The sequence below is a fragment of the Akebia trifoliata genome, chromosome 6, assembly GCF_017979445.1.
Source record: "Akebia trifoliata isolate Shusen 1 chromosome 6, ASM1797944v1, whole genome shotgun sequence".
NCBI classification, from domain to species: Eukaryota; Viridiplantae; Streptophyta; class Magnoliopsida; order Ranunculales; family Lardizabalaceae; genus Akebia; species Akebia trifoliata.
Genome location: NC_141380.1, coordinates 5102492 through 5124621, shown reverse-complemented (window position 1 = coordinate 5124621; position 22130 = coordinate 5102492). Strand labels below are relative to the sequence as shown.

Sequence of the window (22130 nt, the reverse complement as noted above, 5' to 3'; positions counted from 1 at the left end):
ATTTTTTTTAGTCTCATTGAGTTTTCTCTAATTTTCAATTTATATAGATTTTAGTCATAATTTAATCATAAAATCATTTTCATTTTTAAAATATGCATTATTTATTATCTGATCCAAAGGATTCCTTTTTTGAAAGAAAAAATACTTGTTTTTCTATTTTGAAAGTATGAGAACCGAGAACCGATCCGAACCAATCTGAACCAAGTTTGGTTTGGATTGGTTCGGTTCTATAAGATAATTGGATTGGTTCAATCCCAAATTTGTAGAATCGATCATATTTGGTTCAGTTCCAATTTTGCCAAAATCCGAACCAATCCGAACTATGTGCACCCCTAGTTTTGACTCGTATCTTGGGGAAAAGCATCTACAGACTATAGTTATGTGCGCACCACCACCAACCCTTAATAGTTTTTTCTTGGGATACATAATTTCACATTTCCATAAGTATGGGTAGATATATATTTCGAAAGAAAAAAAATCTACGATTCTATGCACATACCACATCAAGAGAATAGAACGGGATATTGGGAGTCAAAAATCATTATTCATGATAAATAATTGAAGAGGAGTTCTTATTTATTGTGAAATGCGAAATTGGCATTTTAAGACTTGCATTTTACATTGAACTGACGTGGAAGTGTGCACAGAAGCTTATATGTTCTTTCTCAAGATACAAGTTACAAGCATCCATGGTTCTTTGTGTGTAACCAAGTTAGGTCATAAATAAATGCCTTCAAGAAGGGGGTTCTTATTTATCGAGAAATACTAAATTGACTTAAATGATACACAAAAATGATTAAAACTGTCATCCTATTAAATATGCTCAACTTTTTGAATATTTTCGAATCATTCACTATTTATTCTTTTTCCAAATTAAACAAATTAAAAATACCTTCTACAAAGAGGGTTAAAACACAAATTAACACACATTTTTATAATAATGTTTTTATCTCAATATCGCATGATAATATTTTCATTATTCTCTTTTTTACATTTAAAGGTTTCATTGTTAGACAATTATTAATTGTTTATTGTTATAGCACTAATCATTGTTTATTATTGAATCTCACGATTATCAATCAACTATTAATTTTTTAATTCCTTTTACAAATATTTTCTCTCCTCTCAGAAATTTTGAACATGAGTCTTAGCAACTCAATTAATTTAGATAGTTTATACTTTGCATTATGAAGATTATTGTTAATAGCATCAATAATCATAAGAAAAAAAATATATTCTTAATTTTAAATTTTTTTCTATAAGCTATTATAGAATAAATATTAAAATGGAATATGTGTAAAAGTATGCAAGTGTGATTGATTTGTAATAAGGCTTAAGTATTTGATATACACACATAAAAATATCATATGTTCTTAATTTACCAAGGATGAGTTCAAGAATGAAGGGAACTGATGATGATTTTGAAAAATAAGATATAAAAATAATAAATCTTAAAAAGGTAGGGGAGTTTTCTAAATATTCGGATATAAATATTATGAAAATTTTAATATGTATAGGCACAAAATTTAGAAAGTTTAGTATTTAAGTTGAATTATACCCAAACCATTCTTGTATCACATTTTTGCAATTCTTAGATTTTTTTTTACCGAATTACTAAATATATATTTTGAATCATACTCAAATTAATCCCGTAACGATTTTTGCAATACACCGAATTACTAACTATGGGTAAGGTCATTGTATTGGATCAATCCATGTTTATAAGCAACTTAAACTCACTCTTCTCTCTCTCCCTCAATGTGCTCATTTGTTCGGGCTAAAAAAAAATTCAAGATTTTTTGTTTTTTGAACATTTTAGATTAAGATGTATTATGCCCGTTCTCCTTTACTTCTTTTTAGAAGCCTTTCTCACAGTTTTAGACATTTTGTTTTCTTCAAGTTATTGGGTGATCTAGTTATAGCCCACCTCGTTTTGGTGAATACCCGAGATATATTAAGTATTTAAACTAATGACATGGCCCATTGACCTCAGTCTACTCTGAAAGACTAACATAAAATGACTTAAAGGCCTCATAATGAAAAGCATCCATATTCATCCATGATTTCAAAACTCGTCCGAGACTGAGACGTATTGATATCATTCAACAACGAGATGGACGGACAAATCAATGTATCGGATGAGATTTAAAATCCATACTCATTTTTCTCATTGTTGAACAAGACATCTCAAATATATCCGAAAACTTGTCCCACTACCTGAAAATTGGAAATTTTGACAGAAAAAATTGACGGGCCGAGACTCAAGAATTTTAGAAATTGAATTTTGACGGTCTACAATAGTCGAAATTCTTGATGTTCCCAAATTTGATGGTTTAGAGTTGTTGAATTTCTCTCACCCTTCATTAATTTGACAATTTCGACTCGTTGAGAAAAAAATAATTGACAATGAAAAATTCGACCTCTTGGTCCGTCGAATTTTATGAAATTTGATAGTCCAAGGCCGTCAAATTTGAGCTTTTTTCACATTGCGTCCAAGATGACTTGGTCTCATTTAAGGACGACACATCAAAACGAGTTTTAAAACCATGCATCCAAGAGGTTGTAAATGATTGATTTTGGGTGGAAAAATTAAGTGAAGGTTGAAGAAATGGGCACTTGAGCCCTTCAAAGTTCGTTCCTAGGAGAAGATAATGTGAAGAGGTATACGTCGTCAGTTTGAAAACACTAAAGGGTATATCAAATATTCACCATAACTAAATAACATATCCAACACACAATGAACAGAAATATGAAATCCATGTATTAGAAAAAGAAAAAAAAAAAAAAAGTTACATATCCACATTATATTGCCAAGATGACAGATATTTGGCATCTATGAAAAACTGAAAAAAATAAAAACCTAATCATCTTCATATTCCTCTTCCCTAATTGTCTCCAATGATGGAGAATTTGAAGGTTTATGGGGAGAAACGAGGCGTGATGGAGCAACTGCATTCCATGAGTGCACAGTACACCTTCTCTCCTTTGCTGCTAAGTGCACACACTTTATCTCCTTTACCATTTTCCTTTGGCTTTGATTATCTGCAAAGTAAGTCTCGTGTATTTCCACAAACAAAACGATATATATATAGATGGTTAACTATTTCTCACTTTCTTCCGCTTGTTTTAGGAGAAAAATGAGAGAGATTATTGTATACAAAAAGATAGATTACAGACGCACTTATATAGAGAAGAGGGAAGAGGAGGAGGAGAAGGCTTGCGAGAAACAGTCAAGAAAATCAGGGAAACTAATTCTCCAAATTTAGTCAGGATAACGTGTGGACCAAAAACATCTTTGACTCATTACTCTCTATTTTTTGTGGGGGTAGTACGGCTTACGTGGCGTGTATGTGGTGCGTACGATCTGCTCTCTTTTTCGTCCAATCAGAAGATTCTAGAATAATCAAGGGGTGCGACTTTGAAAAACATCTGTTTCTTTCGGTGTACGGAAAAATCGTTGTCGTTCCCCTATGATTTGACTTCAATATTATAAAAAAATTTGAACAGTTCGTCGATATAAATATTAAAATTTTCATACGATTCGTATCCAAATATTTAAAAAACTCTCTTTTATTTTTTTTAAGATTTATTATTTTTATATCTTATTTTTCAATATCACCTACCACAATACCCTTCTTCATCATTAAACTCATATAGTAAATTACAAATCAATAATACTGGTAACCTTTACACATATTCCATTTTAATATTTATTCTAAAATAGTGTATATATATATATGGTAAAAAGATTTCTATGGTAAGGAGATGATCCTCAAATAAATCAGTCTATTCTAAAAATTCTAACCCTATAAAAATGATTACAAACTAACAATAAAAATGAATGGTCACAATTCTTCAACTTGTAAAATGAGACTATAAATTTCAAAATGAGATGATTTTTTGTGAAGATGATCCATTTACCATAGAAATCATCTTTAAAAAAATCAACTCATTCCGAAACTGTTAGCCCATATAGGACAAAACACATCTACAGAATCCAACCCATATATATATATATATATAGGATTAGGATCTATATACACATAAAGTCACTCATAAAGCTACAACGTATTTTGTCTTATATAGATAAAAATATTTGGAATGGGCTGATATTTTGTGAAGATGATCTCTATGGTGAGGAGATCATCCTTGTCAAAAATCAGCCCATTATGAAATTTCTAACCCCATGTTTATAAGTTGAAAAATTTTAGACTGTCCAATTTTTGTCAATCACTTTTGATGAGATTAGAAGTTTTGAAATAGAATGATTTTTTGCAAGAATGATTCTCACCGCAGAGATCATCCTCACAAAAAATCAGTCCATTCCGAACCTTTTTAACCATATAAGACAAAAACGTTATAATTTTATGAGTAGTTTTATGTGTCTACGGAACCCGACCCATATATATATAAGTTAAATTTAAGAATATTTTTATTCATGTGATTAATCTAAACATTAACACAAATCTTCATAATGCAAAACACATATTTTCTTACTTAATTGAGTTACAAAGACTCGTATTAAAAAATCCAGAGAGAAATATAAAAATAGTGAAAACTAATTGTTGATTGAAAATCGTGATTTGTGAAATTCAATAACAATCTCTATTGGTTTTCAGTGTTAAGAATATTATCTTGCAACATTAGGATATGTTTTTTAATTATAAAAATATGGGTTAATTTGAGTTTTTAATGCTATTTGTTGAAAGAATTTTTGATTTGTTAAATTCAGGAAAAGAATAAATCGTGAGTAATTTAAAAGATTCAATCTTTTAATGAGGGTTTAATTGCACGAAAGCTTTAATCATTTTGTATATCTTTCGATTATAATTCGCAATTCCAAGAATTACTAACTATGATAACAATTTGTTTTCTCCAAATTATTTGACATAACCCCACACATTCTGGTGAAAATTTAAGATGTCCGTTTTTTAGAACTAATGACATGGCCCCCAAAAGACTGATTATTATAAATAAAAGCAATTTGATTGTATGAAAACTCATTTTCCATAAATTTTGAAATCCATGGAAAAAATGACTGTACAATAAGGTAGGAAGAAAAAAAATCCAAAAACAAATTCCAGTATTGCTTCTGAAGAACACAATAAAAATTCAGAAGAGAGGAGGAAGAGGAGAGGTGTGCCAAGGAAGAAGATGAAGGTTGATTTTATTTTCCAATATGGGAAATAGATTATGAGAATGAAATCCAACCTTTCACTAAATTTTTTGATGGGAATGGAAATCAATTTCCTATTTTTTTTAAAATTAATACAAATTTTAATTACCAAAGCAAGCATCACCAAATCATTTACAAGATAATCTTCCCCTAACAATGACAAATTCTCAAAGAAATAAGACCAAGACCATGTATAGATAGATCTGCAATGAGAAGTAGTAGCATATATTAAGATAACATAGCAAAGGATACCATCGTGTTTGTAACGACACCTTTGTAGTGTTTTTATACACTACATTAGCGATCCCAAACCTGGATAAAGAAGGAAGGTTGCATGAACGGCAGCCAATGCAAAATTCTCTTCACCCTCACCCTTGTGCATGCAACTACTACCCTTCACTCTATACCTTCTCTCTCCCATTGGGTTCCAAATGGAAACACACCTTCTCATTGCCTTCATATGCGGTTCCAAACCCTCGGGCAGAAGGAAGAAAAAAATTTATTGAAATGAACTTAGCTCGGCTATTGTCATTGACTAACACATCCTCCTCTTCCCAAATGACACCTAGAGTTCTATCCTTCTCCACATTATCGTCGATCAATATCTCTGACGATCTCTACACCAGTTCAGCCATTTGTATCAAGATAATCGTCTATCATCTAACAGCATCTCTGACGATCTAAACATCAGCTTAGCAATTTGGCTCTTTCAAGATAATCATCTATCATTTTCCGTTGAGGACATTTACAGAGGAAAGTAACTGAAGGGCACAATTTAGAAATCAATAATATGTTGCCCATTGACCTCACAATTTTTGTGATTTAATTGCACAAGGATTGTATAATATAAAAAAAATATCAATATTGAAAGAATCCTAATTTCGTTGGAATTAGATAGTATTCTTTATGGTTGGTAAGAAACCTTGATGGATAGGAATCTTATTAAAAGAACTCCAGACCCTCAACCTCATCTATAAAAGAGGAACAACAATCCCATATTGGTAATTAACTGAAGTGTGGAAAACGCACATAAGGTAAAGAGTTCTAAAATCAGTGATATTCATCGATCACTAGAACCCTAACCATTCCATATAGAGAGGAGGGAGAAGGGAGAAGGTGAGTCTAGAACGCAAGGATCAATTTGATTGGGATTTGAAGGCTTCGACGAACACATGGATTGCAAGGCACATCTCTAACATTTTTTTTTAATCAACGGCTTTATGATGGCACAAGGTAAGTGCCATCAACTCGTTTTAAATTGTATGATTAGTATACTTGAGGTATGTGATAGATTAGATAGATCCTATTGGGAATCATAGTTTGTTAAAGTTATGTTTAAGATTTTGAATGTGTAAAATCTAAGACACAATACCTTACCTTAACCATTACTACACTAAGAACTTTGGGCAGGGTCCAGTTCCATGCTCACCCCACCCACACCAAAAAAAAAACTAAGTAAAAAAAAAAAATCCATTATAGTCTTCTAAAAGAGAGATGGGAAGGCAGACCTCAAAGGTTGTGCCACGTTGTGTCCCAGAACATATAACAGCAGAAGGATGTCCTCTAGCAGATACCAAAATATTAGAGATTTCAACTTCCTATACAAAGAATCTACAATTCCGCGATCATTATTAAGCTAATTAGAGAATTTGTTAAGGTTTCGCATTTTCTTGCATATATTGCCAAACAATTTCTTCAAAAGAACATTACTAGGATAGGTTGCAACATCCAAACATGTCAGGGTTACTAGTATAATGCCTATCTTCACAAGATGAGTCGTGATATTCTGACTCGATTTTTTTACTCGGTTAATACTCTCTCGATGCGGAAAGCAAGTCAATGTTTTTTTATCACCACAATTTTACCATGTAGACCATCTTGCCATGTCATTTAAAAAAACACAAATTTCATATCAAAATCAACCTTCAAGTTCAATTTTCACATTTGAGAAATAAAAATAAAATTGGGGATTTTTTTACTTCACCAACACAGAACGAAGAACCCTAGAAATTTTTTGTTGCCGTTCACAGTCTATTCAGAGACTAATTTTGGAGTTGAATCAAAGTCAAATCAAGTTATTGAATCTCTCTTTCACTTAGATAATTTCATGTATTTGATTTCAGTTGGCAAAGAAATTATTGACCTCTGTTTGGACCTTATTCGAAAGATAATTTTCACTAATCTTGTCTATTAGAGAGGGCAAGAAATCAAAGCTCTCTCTCACTATTCATAATAGTGTTTTGTTAACCCACTCCCTTTTGGAACACATTGATGTTGATGTGTTTCTTGATAACGAAGCCATCTATGATATATGTAGGCATTCTCGTAAATTTGAGTACTTATTTGAAAGCATCCAAGAAAATGTTAGATTTGAGGTGTGTAGTAGGTAATCATACTAGATTTTGGCGTTTATGATATCTACATGCATTCTCTTTCATTCTTTGACGCAAGGCAATGAGGGAAGAAGGAGAAAATAAGGAGGTTAGGGAATTTGGTTTAGGATTGAGTTAAGTATCTGGACGACAATAGAGTAAACTCAAGAATTTGGATCGTATGGTTTGAATTTGACGTTCTGCAATTCTGACTACAATTCCAATGGCAAAAAAAAAAAAGGTAAAATTTTACAATTACGATATTTTGGTTGGGATTGGATAAAGGTTAAAGTAAATGAGAAAGTATTTAGGGTTAAGGTCTATGGGTTTCAAGAATCAAAAATAAATAATCAAGAACCAAGAATCAAAATTTTTAAAAAGTTAAGAGAAAATAATAAAAAGAAAAATAAAGATTAGAAGAAAAAGAGAAGGAATAGAAAATAAAACCTTGGAATCACATAAAAAATTGTCGAAAACTCACTTTACTGCATGGAAGAGATTAATTATTTATTCATCATTCTTTCTTCGTTAAAAAAAACTCGAATACAATATATGTAAAGAAAATAAATCAAAAATCCTAGTTAAACTAAAATGCCAAATAAATAACTCAATTCAATAACTTCCTCTCTCTTAATTTTTCAACCCTAATAAATTTAAATAAAAGACAAACTAATGTTACTAAACTTCCCCTAAATATTAAACTAAGACCATGGGTCAATAAAACATCAAAAGAAATCCCAAAAAACATAAAACTAAAAAAATTAGAATCTACTCTTCAAACTTTGATGTCCCCATCATTCCCTCTATTTGTTTTTAACTTATAAACTTGAGGTTAGGGGTAAACAATGAGAGAGCTTTGATTTCTTGCCATAGAAAAAAAAAACAGAAGTGAAAATAATCTTTCGAATACCATCCAAGCAAAGATCAACAATCTCTTTGCCAACTGAAATCAAATACATGAAATTATCTAAGAGAAAGAGCAACTTGAAGAGAGATACAACAACTTGATTTGGCTTTGATTCAACTTCAAAATTAGTCTTGAACAGGCTGAATCGCAACAAGAAATTTTTGGGGTTCGTTGTTATGTGTTGGTAAAAAAGTAAAAAAGTAAAAAATCGAACATGAACGATAATTCTGAGCTAAAATTTGTGTTTTCTTAAATGACATGGCAAGGTGGTCTATGTGGCAACTAACTGTAGAGACAAAAAACACTTGACTTGCTTTCCACGTAGGGAAAGTATTGATTGAGTAAAAAAATTGAGTCAAAATATCACAACTCTCACAAAAACTCTTCCAATCCAAAAGATGGTTGGTCCATAGACACACATTTCCTAGTAGGATTGGGATGCCTTCAACAGCCATTATTCTAGAATGAAGGTTGTTGGTCTCATGTTGAGTATCTTCCCACCTAACGCACTCTCTTCATCACACTCACCATTGATGCAAATAAAAAGGTAAAATGTATCTTCAGATGTCAGGCCTAATATAACGAAATTTATCTAAAGGAATTCAAGCCTAATATTCATATCATATTTGGTAAGATTACATTTGAATCATACGGTTCAAATCATAAATTATAGGATTTCAATAACATGTATCTGCATATATCATCAATTCATCCAAACTTCTTTGTTTTTTTTTTTTTTTTTCAATTCGAAAGATCAATTCATCCTACTTTCATTTTACAAAATGAAACAAATCTAACACTTGGAGCACCAACCTACACATCATAGCACACAAATTCTACAAAACTAAACTAAACTAACACGAGTAAGCAAGCAAGCCAACTATAGAATGCATATTGGCCAATTAATGATTCCAAATGAAGGACTGGGCCCGAAAAAACATCATCAGATCAAACTAAACTGACAAATTGATAGATAAGTAAGACACATTATGTAAAGCAAATTTATGCACCGAACTGACTAGATCCAATCAAACTTAAATCTCCCAATATCTCCAACAAATTTTCCAAATCTTTTTTCTCTAGTATAATTTAAGTTATCAAGACGGAGATTACACTAAAACATGAAAAATCAAAATCCCTAAAACAGAATTCAAGATAACACAAAAAAAAACAAGAAATTCAAGAGAGATTATAGTTTGAAAAGAAAATCACTATCTCACTCTCACTGAAAATCTTCAATCTTGTGGGATTTCAACATCTCCATCAGTAATCTCCTGCTGCAGATCCTTTGGATCCTTTCCATCAACCGTACATCCAACCGAAACACAAGTACCGAGGATCTCCTTAACAGTTCCGCTCAATTCCTTAGCCATCGATCGAGGTCTCATAACCTTAGCGATCTCGATCACATCATCAAGAGAAATGTTACCTGTGTGTTTGATGTTCTTCGTCTTCTTTCGATCTCTCTCCGGCTCTTTCAGAGCTTTGATGACCAGAGCAGCTGCCGACGGCACGACCGAAACCTTCGCCTGCCTGTTCTGCACGGTCAACTTCACGGTCACCCGGAGACCCTTCCAGTCCTTCGCTGTCTCCTTCGCAATGTCTTCTCCGATCTTCTTTGGAGAGAGACCAAGTGGTCCAATTTTCGGAGCGAGTGAACTCGCCGCGCCAACCTCACCCCCGGTGACTCGGACGTAGACGTCGACGACCTGAGATGGATCGAACTTGGGCGGCATGGCTAAGGTTAGGATTCCGGTGCTAGTTAGGGTTTTGGAAGAGACGAGGAAATGCAAGCTGAGGTTTTTCTAGGTTTATTATATAGGTAGGGTTTTTGGTGACAAAAAAATGTATAATTACGATTTTGACACTAAATCCATCAGTATTAAACTATGGGCCTCACTGATTTATCAGGCCTTGACAAACAATCAAATACCTCATTGGCCCATTAAGGAATGAACATCTCAAAGGCCTAGAATACAAACCAAGATTACTGGCAAAACAAATAATCTATAATTCCAATTGGCCCTAACTGTTATGGCAAAGAAAATCAGTATGATTGGTAATTTAAATCGTTTGGATTTGAATTTTTTTTTTCTTATTTCTTCATTTGTTATCTTCATCGTGAGTTATTAGCCACTCGTGGGCCAATTCATTAAGAATTAAGATGATGATGAAAACGAACAATCTAGATAAATAAATCACCGATTGGGCTGATTCAGATAAATAAATTCAGATATTAAATTTTTTCCAAAAAAAGAAAAGAAAAAGAGCTTAGCCGATCGTGGGCCAATTACTTAAGACGATGAAAAAGAACAATCTAGTTAAGATTTGAGCTTTGAGTGTACTCAAGGTACATGGGTACCTATCAAAGACACTCTTAACACTCAAATCAGATTATAAATGATGCAAATACTCAAGCTTAAAAGCAAGGTGATTGAACTAATGATTTTGATAATTCATTTCTTATTTATGAGTAAATTGTGTGTGTCGTTATTTTTACAAAGTTTGAAGGAACTATAGGGGTACACTCCAATTTTGGGGATTTTCAACTTGGATTCCTTTCTTTCTTTTACAAAAATTTGTAATCTACGGGATTTTACCTTCACTTTTTCATATTTTCCTGTAAGGTTTTGTATTAGTTCACCAAGCACAATTATTTGAAGAATTTTTTTTGGGCTTTGTCCCACGATGCATAATCAGATGATCCTTTATAATGCTGATATCAAGGCAACATATGCATATTTTGAGGATCATATTTTTATCCTCAGGTTTCACTATTTGAAAAATATCAAAGTAAATAATTACGGCCCTGCTAGGTACACCGCAAAAGGCAAAACTTTGCGTTTCCAGTATATTGCAATTACGAGTATTTACAACTTTTTACTAATTTAGTGCTTGGTAATCGCTCTAAAATTTCTCCATAAAATTTTGCAGGTGTTTGATTGTCAATGAAAATACAAAAAATCGCAATTTTAAAGATGACAACACATGTGACCATTATAACTAAGATTGATGCATCAACCTACATTATTCTCTCCAACTCGACAATATTGTCTTCAGGCCCCTTCCATGTATACTACAAGCTTTAAGCCAGAAATCAAAAGCTCAATAGTGTCAAATAACGTACTTGTGGGTTTTCCACTCAAAACGCAGACCCAATGGAACTACAAGGCCTTCTCAGACCATTATCTTGCTTCTACAAATTCCATCTTCTAATCTCTATTTTGCTTAATCCATTTTTGGGTTCTACAAACACAGAATCATTTCAAACAAATGGAATTTCATTAACTTTGTCAAGGGTTTTTAGGGTTAGAGGTTCGACTAATTTCTTGGGTTGAGAAGAGGAGAAGAAGATAGAAAGAGAGTGAGTACTGGTGTAGTAAATGAGTGAGAAGAGTTCAAGCGACAAAATTTTCGCGTTTTTACAACATTTTGGGGGTTGATTTTGCCTGCAAAACTTTCCTTAAATTTCTTTTCTTTTTTGTGTCTCTTTACCGTACTTTACCTCATCCCACACCTCAATACATGTCACGTAAGTCACAGTCCATAGAAAATTTTAAAAATGAGATATTTTAGGTGGTGTTTGTTTGCGCTATTTTTCAGTGCTTATTGCTGAAAAAAATTAAATTCAGCACTTTTGTCAAAATAGCGCATTTGTTTACTCGTGCTTATTGCTGAAAATAAGTGAAAAAAATTCAGCACTATTTTGATGCTGAAAAAAAGTGCTGAAGCGGTAAGCACTTCGCTTTTTCAATACGGACAAGTATGCCCTTTGTTTTTTTGAGCATGGACAACTATGCCCTTATTCTTAAAAGGATATTACCTCTTATATCCCATGGATAAGTATATAGACACCCCACAAATTAATAAACCCACACCATAGCTAAATTATTTTGTCTTATATGGGTTAAAATTTTTGGAATGAGTTGATTTTTGGTGAGGATGATCTCTACAATGAGGAGATCATTCTCACAAAAAATCAGTACATCTTGAAACTTTTAACCCTATCAAAACAAGTTCAAGAATCGTAAATTGTCCATTTTTTTTTTTTTGAAAACTATTTTTAACGAGTTAGAAGTTTCAAAATAAACTGATTTTTGGTGAGGATGATCTCTAGACCATATAAATTATCCTTACTAAAAATTTGGTCATTCCAAAAATTTTAATCCATATAAAACAAAACAAAAAATGGCTATAGTGTGGGTTGCCCTTATTAATTCATAGGGTGCTTTTATAATTACACATCCTTCATTTCCATCGAAAATTATTCATAAAAAATTAAGTTCTTTTTAAAGTTGATTTCAAATTTTGGTGACTTGTATGACATTATTATTTTTAATTTGAAATTTGTGGGCTTTTATAAATAGAAATTATTATTTATAAATTGAAGATTTGAGTATTATTTATTATTTAAAAATAAATTGTATTTTAATTTTATAAAAAATAATATATTTTATTGTGTTTGATAATAAATAAGCATTTAAAACATGCAAACAATGTATAATATGATTGTAAGGGTAACAAAGACAATTTATCAGTTTCAGCAATGTGTAACAAACATGATTCAGCATCTAAACAAACAACTTTTTTAGCACTTAAATTCAGCGCTTATAAGTTTCAACGCTTAATGCTATTCAGCACTTATTTTTTTCAGTTTAACAAACAGCACCTTAGGCTTTAATTCCTTGAAATATTGCTAGCGTGGCATGTATTGAGGTGTGGGAGGAGGCTTTCATTCCTACACCTTGGGTGCTAGGATCCGGATTCTTCTTTAAAAATTAACAAGCATGCATGAAACGTGAAACACAGGAAGACTTCATGTTTACGATAATTCACGAGATTTTAAAGCAGAACCAAATAGGACCTAAGTGTTCGAGCACAAGATGTGTTACAATAACATGTATATGATATGCCTTTTAAATAAGAAATGATGTACAAAGTCATATTCTAAAATATGTGCCTATTTAAAATGCATTTAAGACCTCCGCATGGATGGTGAGCACGTAAAAAAGGAGTGTAAAAATTAGTAATATGTATTAAAATAATGGCGTTGTTTCATTTTCGGCAAAAAAATCAAGAGTAAATTCATCTAGTGGACACCCTTTTAAGTTCATGGCTTTAGTGAAATGAAAAATTAGAAAAAATTGGGTTCCAGTAAGGGGTCTTGTTTGGCGGACAATGTTAGGGAAACAAACTTTGTCCTATATGACTTAAAAGTTTTGCATTTGACTTATTTTTTGTGAAGATGATCTCCATGGTGAGGAGATTATCCTCACAAAAAATCAGTCCAATCTAAATCTTTTAACCCTATCAAAAGTGGTTTGGAATTGTGGACTGTCGATTTTTTTACCTTAATTTATAAACCACTTTTGATGGTTTAGATGTTTCAAATTGGGTTGATTTTTTGTGAAGATGATCTTCTCACCATATGAAATAATTAGTGATATTCTTCTCCACTCTTAAAGTCTTTAATAAGTTTTCATTCTCATCTCCATAAAGGGGTTACGAGGTCAAGCGAAGGTCGGCACAAATTTTTCAGGTAGTCTCTCTCTCTCTCTCCAGACTGTTGTGTTGTTAACCTTAGGGTAAAGTTTAGGATCACATCTTCTTAACCCCAAGAAGATGAAAAGATGATAGGACTGACTGGGATTCATTGTCAATGGGATTGGGAATGTTTTTGTTGCCAAAGAATACAAGTTGAAGATTTGAATATAGGAAGGTTAGGGTTTTAAATCGAGACAAACAAAATAGATGCATAACACTCTCTCTATAAAATCAGAAAATGAAACTATTTCTGGGGTTTTTTCTCTTTTCTTCTCTTTATAAAATCACTCAAACAATCATGAAATTGTGCAAGTATTGAAATCATTTCTTATAAAAGCTTCTTTGCATCACTCAAACAACTACGAAACCTTTGTGAGCTTGTTAGGACTCTATTGTCATTAGGTTTAGTTATCATTTCTCTTAGGATTAATTATTGATTTGGACAAGTATTTTAGTAAGACTAGAATTGGTAAATTATTATGACTATGACTCTTTATTTATAAAAGGATGTAATCCCATTATCAATTAATAGATAATATTGTTTTAATTGTGTTTTTACTAAATCATTTGTGTGTTGAACACTTGAGATCGTCATTTCTCTCTTTTAAGTAAACACGTTAGGAACTAGGCTCCTAATAGAGCTTCAAATCCATCTCTCTTTCTTAATGAAAAATCAGGAGTTTAGGCTTGAGGTTGAAAACAATGGCATCAGATTCAAATCAAATTATATTGGATATCTGATAAAGAAACTGAATGTAAATTTGATTGCTAAATATAATTCAAATTCAAATTTGGAAACTAATGATTTTTTTCATATTCGAATTCGGATAAAGGTATATCTGATTTAATAACTATCTATTGACAATCCTAGTCTTATTTCTCTCCAAAAGTGAAGAGATTTGGAGAGAACCCCTTTTAAAATATTTTATAATTCCAACTCTGCCCCTAGATTTTTTTTAAGATGCTTTAAAATTTCAAAGCTATCCCAATTTCTCTCTTGTCAATCCAAATATGGTGGAAAGAAATTGAATTTCTCTTTTCTCCCCTTCTCTCAATTTAAACATAGAGTTAGCCTTCAAGAGACAAGGAAAAAATGGATAGAGCTTTGTTTTCTTTCTCTCTCTCTCTCTCTCACACACACATTAGGTTTTAGGAATAAGTCCTCAATTGAAAATCTTAATCAATTGGGCAAAATTGTTTATGCTTATGCATTTATAAAATTTTATTACGTTCTTAGTTTAAATTTTGTTTAATGGCATTTTTTAATGCTATAACTAAAATTGAACATGATGAATTTTCATTTAAAACGTTTAATTCTATAAATTTTAAGCGTTTGATTCATAACTAATTTATTCAAAAGATGACACAACAATCATATTTGCAAGTTTTACTAGAATGTTTATAAGGGTACTCCGAGTGTTCTCAATATGTAAGAAAATTATATCATATTGGACTTTAATTGTTCTCTCGAACTCTTTTTCAAAGGATTTTCGTTTGTATATTGAGTCAACAATAAAACTTAGTAGAATGCAAGCATAAAATGGATAACATTCAAATATTAAAAATAAAGAAGATAAATGATTAATACAAATAGTCAAAGAATATAATTTAGAGAAGGGTGGATTAAAAAATTACGACTAATAATTAATGGTAGCCTTTATAAGTAATATACAATAAATAGTCAATATTAAGTAGCTCGGGGAGGTTCATGAATACATGGTTTGGTTATCTAATTAATATATTTCATCTCTTTATCAATTTTTTGACTGTGTTTACTTGAATATTGAAGACATTTATCTTTATCCAATTAAGTAGAATTTGGTAATTATTCGTGTTCATGTATTTTATGTTGGGAAATCTTGTAAAATCAATGAAATCTTCCTCTATATGCAAAATCAATGTAATCTTCCACATAGAATATAAGATGCAGAATGAAAGAAATTGTAACCAAAAGAACAAAATATATAGATATATACATATATATACCAAGGTTTTTACATGGAACATCATTCGATGTGTAGACGAAAAAAAAACCACAGAATCTAGTATAGTTAAAATCTTTCACTATGTGAATAATGGGGTTACAAAAGAGTCCTCTCTAAACAAAGATGCTTGGAGGATTTCACCATTAAAAGAAATTAATTTTTGGATCACAATATGTATCTCGGCCAATAGATGAAATCCTTGTAAACAGTAAAACAATTTTCTTTTACCTAAAAATTGATTTGCAAATGTCCCCAAAAGATCACATTTTTGGGATGTCAGTTAACAGCTTGAACCTATTGATCAAGTCTTTGCAAGTTTGGTCACACCATGGAAAATACTTACCGGCATGTGTGTATAATGTGTTTAGAGAAAGTGAGAAAGACAAAATTAATTAGGCAGAAATTATACCTCACCTAACCCACCACTACAACGAGAGAAACGTTGGGGGGTGAGAGAGAGCTTTCTATCGACGTAAACACAGGGGACCCATCTCATTATGAGAAGGAAAACTCCACGTCTTATGTAGTCAAAAATCAAAATTCTGAAGGATTGCTAGTCAAGTTGAGATCCCATACGATGTCCCGTTTCTATAGATAGGATAGATGTCTACGTGACACAATTTGATTAGGAAAAAATACATTGGGCTGTGTGAATGACTTGATTAGGGACCCTCGATGTTTAAAACACCAACTAAAGCATGTCACGTGGACACCTATCTTGTTTTATAGGAATAGGACATCGTATTGGATCCTGAGTCTTTCTAGTCATTTTAACCCGAACTATTTCCTTAAAGAGTCATGATATTATTTCAATCGACTCCTTGACGTGGGGTGTGCCAGAACCATAGACTTTATGCCTTGGGATACACAACCGCACATCTTCATATACACGACGACACATATTTATGGGGATTGCAGATGTGTATCCCAAAGCATAAGTCTATGATTTTGTCACACCCCACGCCAAGGAGTTGATTGAGTATGCCATGTGGGAGTCACATTATCACCACTCATTTCCTTACCATATTTTTATTGTTTTACACTTTCTTAGCAATGTCTTTAACAAACTATTGCATCGAATGAATCCCATAACATTTTTCTTTTCTTTTCTTATGATGAATGTCTAATTGTATGTCACCTATTCAAGCCACCATGGTACTATGTTTATTGTCACATGAATTGGTAAGTTCAAACCATAGACTAAGTTGACACCATAGCACAACCATTGACATGTTTCCACGTCACCACGCACAATAATATCACGCTACATTATCGTGCCAAGAACGAGGCCACATTTGTGGACTTCTCACACAATGAGTCTCATACCCCCACAATTCTATAAAAAGACCCCCATGACCAAAACCAAATAAAGGGATCGCTCCTTAAGAACTATATCTATCTTTACACCTAACTCTTGTCCTTTAATCTTCCCTCTTCGCTCTCATTCGCTATCTCTCATCAGTGCAATGACAATTGCACGACTATTATCTTGATTTAGATGAAACCAAGAGCCGCCTCATGTTACTCCACGTGGGAGTATGAGTTACCTTCACAATCAAATGGTGTATTATAAAATAACAGTCCGGGCATAATGAGTTTTCTTCCCCTTATCTAATAAAATCTTTTATTACCGAAAGAAGCTCTATGATTTATGTAAAAGAAAAGTTTAATTAAATTGAGGCTAAGGAGCACGCGCATCTACCCATAATTCACTTCTAGACGGAATTTACACCAATTATCAGCACCATTTCATTGTCTTTGATGAATTAAATCATTTGATATCACGTACTTCTATAGAAGGACCATCGAGATCATAAAAAAAGGGGACCACTTCCCAAAAAAAGGAGAACACTTCCGTGACGTCTATAATTATATCTTTGGGATCTCCCTTGGTTAGCTTCACTATGTCCCTTACCTCCTTCATCATTATTGTTCTTTTTTCTTTTTCTTTTTTTCCCCTTAGGGAGTACCCCAACTTTGGTGAGACTAATCTACTTGGGACTGCATGCACTATCCAACACCTTTTCACATGTTACGGCATTTAATTAGTCACATTTCTATGGAGGGGCATTTAGAGACTCGAAGTCACGACCTAAGGAGCAAATCCAATCACTCCTTATTAATTCAATGATGATCGTATTTATATTGTCCTAACCGTGTAAATTAAAGCTAGAACTATCTTATACGACTCTAGGGGTTCTATGTTATCAACCTTCACAATCAAAAATCATATGTTAAACTCAACTCGCATGGGCAAATAATATTCTTGTTGTCGTCGTTATCACGATCCTTCTATTGTCACAAGGAGAGTTTTTCTTTAAAATTGCCCTACCGAGTTGATCGAATCATATGATTAAAAGGCATTTCAAGTGTTTAGTGAAATGGGGACAGTTCATTTAGGAAATTCAAAGATAACTTATAAATTCGAAGTTCTTTCGAGAAGAATAAAAAGATCGACAAGAAATCAAAAAAGGAAAACAATGCAATAATTAAATAAGAGAATATTTAATTTGATTGATAGAGATATCATAAAAATATAATGGGTCAATATAATATTCACTTAAAAAAATATTTCTCCCCTTTCTTTAATATAAAAAAAATTATTTTATTATTATATTAAAACTCTATTATTGATGAAAAAAGTGGTAAATGTTTTTGGTAAGCAACACGTGGACGAAATTACCCCTAGGACACACCAATTATTGTCTGACTGTATTATCTAATACATAGATACTCTAAACCCGGGAGTAAAATTAGGGAGTACAGATATTATTATATAAAATATCTGTTTAGTTTTCAGTCCTTATTAATATTCAGAAATTTTAAATAATATATACGTTATTTTGTAGGGGACGGAATGGGACAATAGGCCAAAGCCCGTATAGCTGGCATTAGAGCGCAAAATCCAACTATTGGCCCTACTTCACGTGCCCTTACGCACACAAATCCACGAAATCCACGTGGCTCCATATCTATGGACACAAACTTGAACCGGGTGAACCGTTCCGCGACGAAAAAAAACTCTCGTAATGATAAACCTTGTCTTAATTTACTAAAATACCGCTATTGCTTTTAAACGAAAAGAAATTATCCAATCGTTTGTCCATCCCTACAAACATGGACGGTTTGGATCAAACGCTGAAATGATGCCAACCATTGCATGGATCAAATGTGGGTCCCACTTTCTTTGAATGTTTACACATGTCTAATCATTAATGGACAATAATAATGAGTAGGAATCCATCATTACTTTAAGAATCGTGCTAATCTTAACTTAGCCACGTGGCATATTCAATCGAGGACGTGACATGTTCGAAAACTATTGATCGGCTCTCCTCGAGATATTGAACTATGGCTATCTATAAAAAAAATACAATTTTATATCTCGAGAAAAATGAATTTACGATTCTCAAATCTATCACATCAGGGGTGTCGATTAGTATGCCACGCAAATAAGTTAGATTATCACAACTCTAATTTTTATATTCTTCTAATATTGTTGATTGTTTTTATTTATGTTACTTAACTTCTTTTTTTATTAAATAATTGCATTAATTTCAATAATAAAATCAAATCAACAAGTGTTAGGTGCAATGACTAACATGTCCTTTAAAAAAAATGAGAGATCTTGAGTTCAAACCATCATTTTCACTACGTTTGTGTGATTTGTGAGATGATATATGATGTTTTTATAAATCAATTACCTCGCCAAAGAAAAAAAGGCAAATACAAATCTTGATAGAAAAAAATATTTTACAATAAAATTATATACTTTTGCTTTTTAGATGGTCATTTACGTATCCTTCTTCCTTAATTTTAAATTGGTTTAATGACTTTCTCTAATTGTGTGTTAATGTCCTTGGAGTATACCTCCACCAAAGACACTTGGACACCCAAATTAGATATCTTAACCACTAAGGAATTAATTGTAGATAAATTGCTTATCTTCCTCTACGATTCTTGGTGTATCCGTCAATGTTCCTTAAATTACAATCACCATGGGAACCTTGATTGCACACAATACATAATAACCTAGTCAAATCCAACGTTGTTTCATAAGTTTGGAAAGTCAAAATGTTTCTTAGACATTACCAGGCTTATCGAGTAACCGACCTTTCTCTTTTCCAATGCTTGATTTTGGGCCATCAAGTCTGCCTTGACTTCGAAGCTCATTCAGGTAAGATCTTCGTGGATACATGGATTGTCTTAAATATTATATTAATGACAAAGTGACACATGTCATTACGATGATTATTTAAGAAATACCCCTACATTATATCATATCATCTTTGACTGGTTGTTTGGATTGATGTCTCATCTTTAGATTTTGATTGTATAGAGAAAAACTTGACAATTTATTATGATGATGGATGTGGTCTTCTTAGTTGTTAAGTTCTCGACTTGAAATATTGTCGAGTTCCCACAAATATAATTATTCTCGTTAGACATATTAGATGGTGATATGTAAATTGAAATATAAAAGACTTATTTATAATTTAAATATCAATTAAAAGAGTGATTTTAAAGATTACACAATAGAAATAATATTTTTGTAATTTAAAAATAATTATAATCAAAATGATTCTAATTATATTAAATTTAAATTTAAAAGTGGGGGTATTTTTGTCTATTCAAATTTTGGTGTCTAACTACATCTATTGATTCTCCACGTGTCGACTGGAGGGGAGGGGGCTTATCACCAGTAACCATGGTAAATATGTACCTGCGATGTACCCCATCCGGATATCTTATAACACGATCTATGTGTCATTTCTTTAAAAGTTGAGGAGAAACTTGTAATTTCTTAGTTCTTTCTTATCCTTCTCTGCCTTTATAATTATAAAAGCAGTAGAGCAAAACCCAACAGAGAAGAAACACAGAGCAACGTATAGAAGCTCCTAATTCCTCCATTAATGGCCTCCGGAAAGAACTATCTCCCCAAAACCACTTACAGATTTCTATCCGGAGAAAGAGAAAATTCCACCATTAATAATTCCGAATCCATGTTCGAATTCGACGAAGCCGATGTGTGGAATTCGAATCACGTTGCCTCACCTGAATTCAAGAAATCGATTATCCCCAATTCGCGTATCTCGAAGAAATCAGTCAAAAGAGTAGGAAAAAGCGATAGAGATGGTTCGATTGCAAGCTCGTTGCCGCTTCAAATTCCTGATTGGTCGAAGATCCTTAGAGAGGATTACAGAGAAAATCGAAGGAGAGAAAACGACGAAAACGAAGAAGATGGAGATGATGAAGATCGCAGGATTCCTCCACACGAGTACTTAGCGAGACAATTGGGGAGGACTCGAATCGCTTCGTTCTCTGTTCATGAAGGAATCGGGAGGACTCTTAAAGGGAGGGATTTGAGCCGTGTGAGAGCTGCAATTTGGGAAAAAACTGGATTTGAAGATTAGCAGAAAAGAAACACAATACAGCGATCAAAAGATAGAAATAATTATCGGAAATTCGATCCTTAATAGCTCCTACTTTCCCCTCTTTTTTTTTTAATCTTTTATAGACTAAATTTCCTTTTTTTTGGTGTGATCTGATTATCTGATCGAGCTGATCATCGATCGATGTAATTCTAACCCAACAGATTGTATTCGAATTTGCAGAGAAAACCTTTTCGTATTTTTTATAATTTAGTTGTCTTCATTAAATTTTTATTATTTTTTTTTAATTTTAATTTTGTCTTATTTGCTACTTCACCTCCTTCAAGTGCCTCTTGTAGTTGGCCGGTGAGGTAGGTAAGAGAGATACAAAACGAAGCCGTACATTACTATTATACTAAATTCGTATTCACCGCCTAAAAATATTTTTCTTAGAAATGGGTTTTATTATAAATTATGGGTTTTATTTTATTTGATTTTGTTATTAAAATAATATCATTTCCGTCAATGGAAAAGGAGTTTTTCGTTTTCAAGTTAACTTATAGGTTAAAAAGAATTCTATTGGACAATTTAGATACACCCCTTTAGATTTTTATAATTATTAGAATACACCTATTATTTTTCACAAATTATTAATGTAAAATTTTTTCCATCTTTTCTTATGGGGACTGAGGATGATATAAAGGTCATTTGACCAAATTACCCACGAAAAGTACTTATTAGATTAGTGCGAAAGTATTTCTCAAAGTAATAAAT

At 32.4% G+C, this 22130-nt stretch overlaps 2 pseudogenes; one reads left to right on the top strand and one right to left on the bottom strand.

The window, feature by feature from the left end:
- Positions 1–9474: 9474 nt before the first annotated feature.
- LOC147399808 (large ribosomal subunit protein uL11 pseudogene) lies at positions 9475–10255 on the bottom strand (annotated as a pseudogene).
- Positions 10256–20838: 10583 nt separating this feature from the next.
- On the top strand, positions 20839–21625 carry LOC147399807 (protein S40-4 pseudogene; annotated as a pseudogene).
- The last annotated feature ends 505 nt before the right edge of the window (positions 21626–22130 follow it).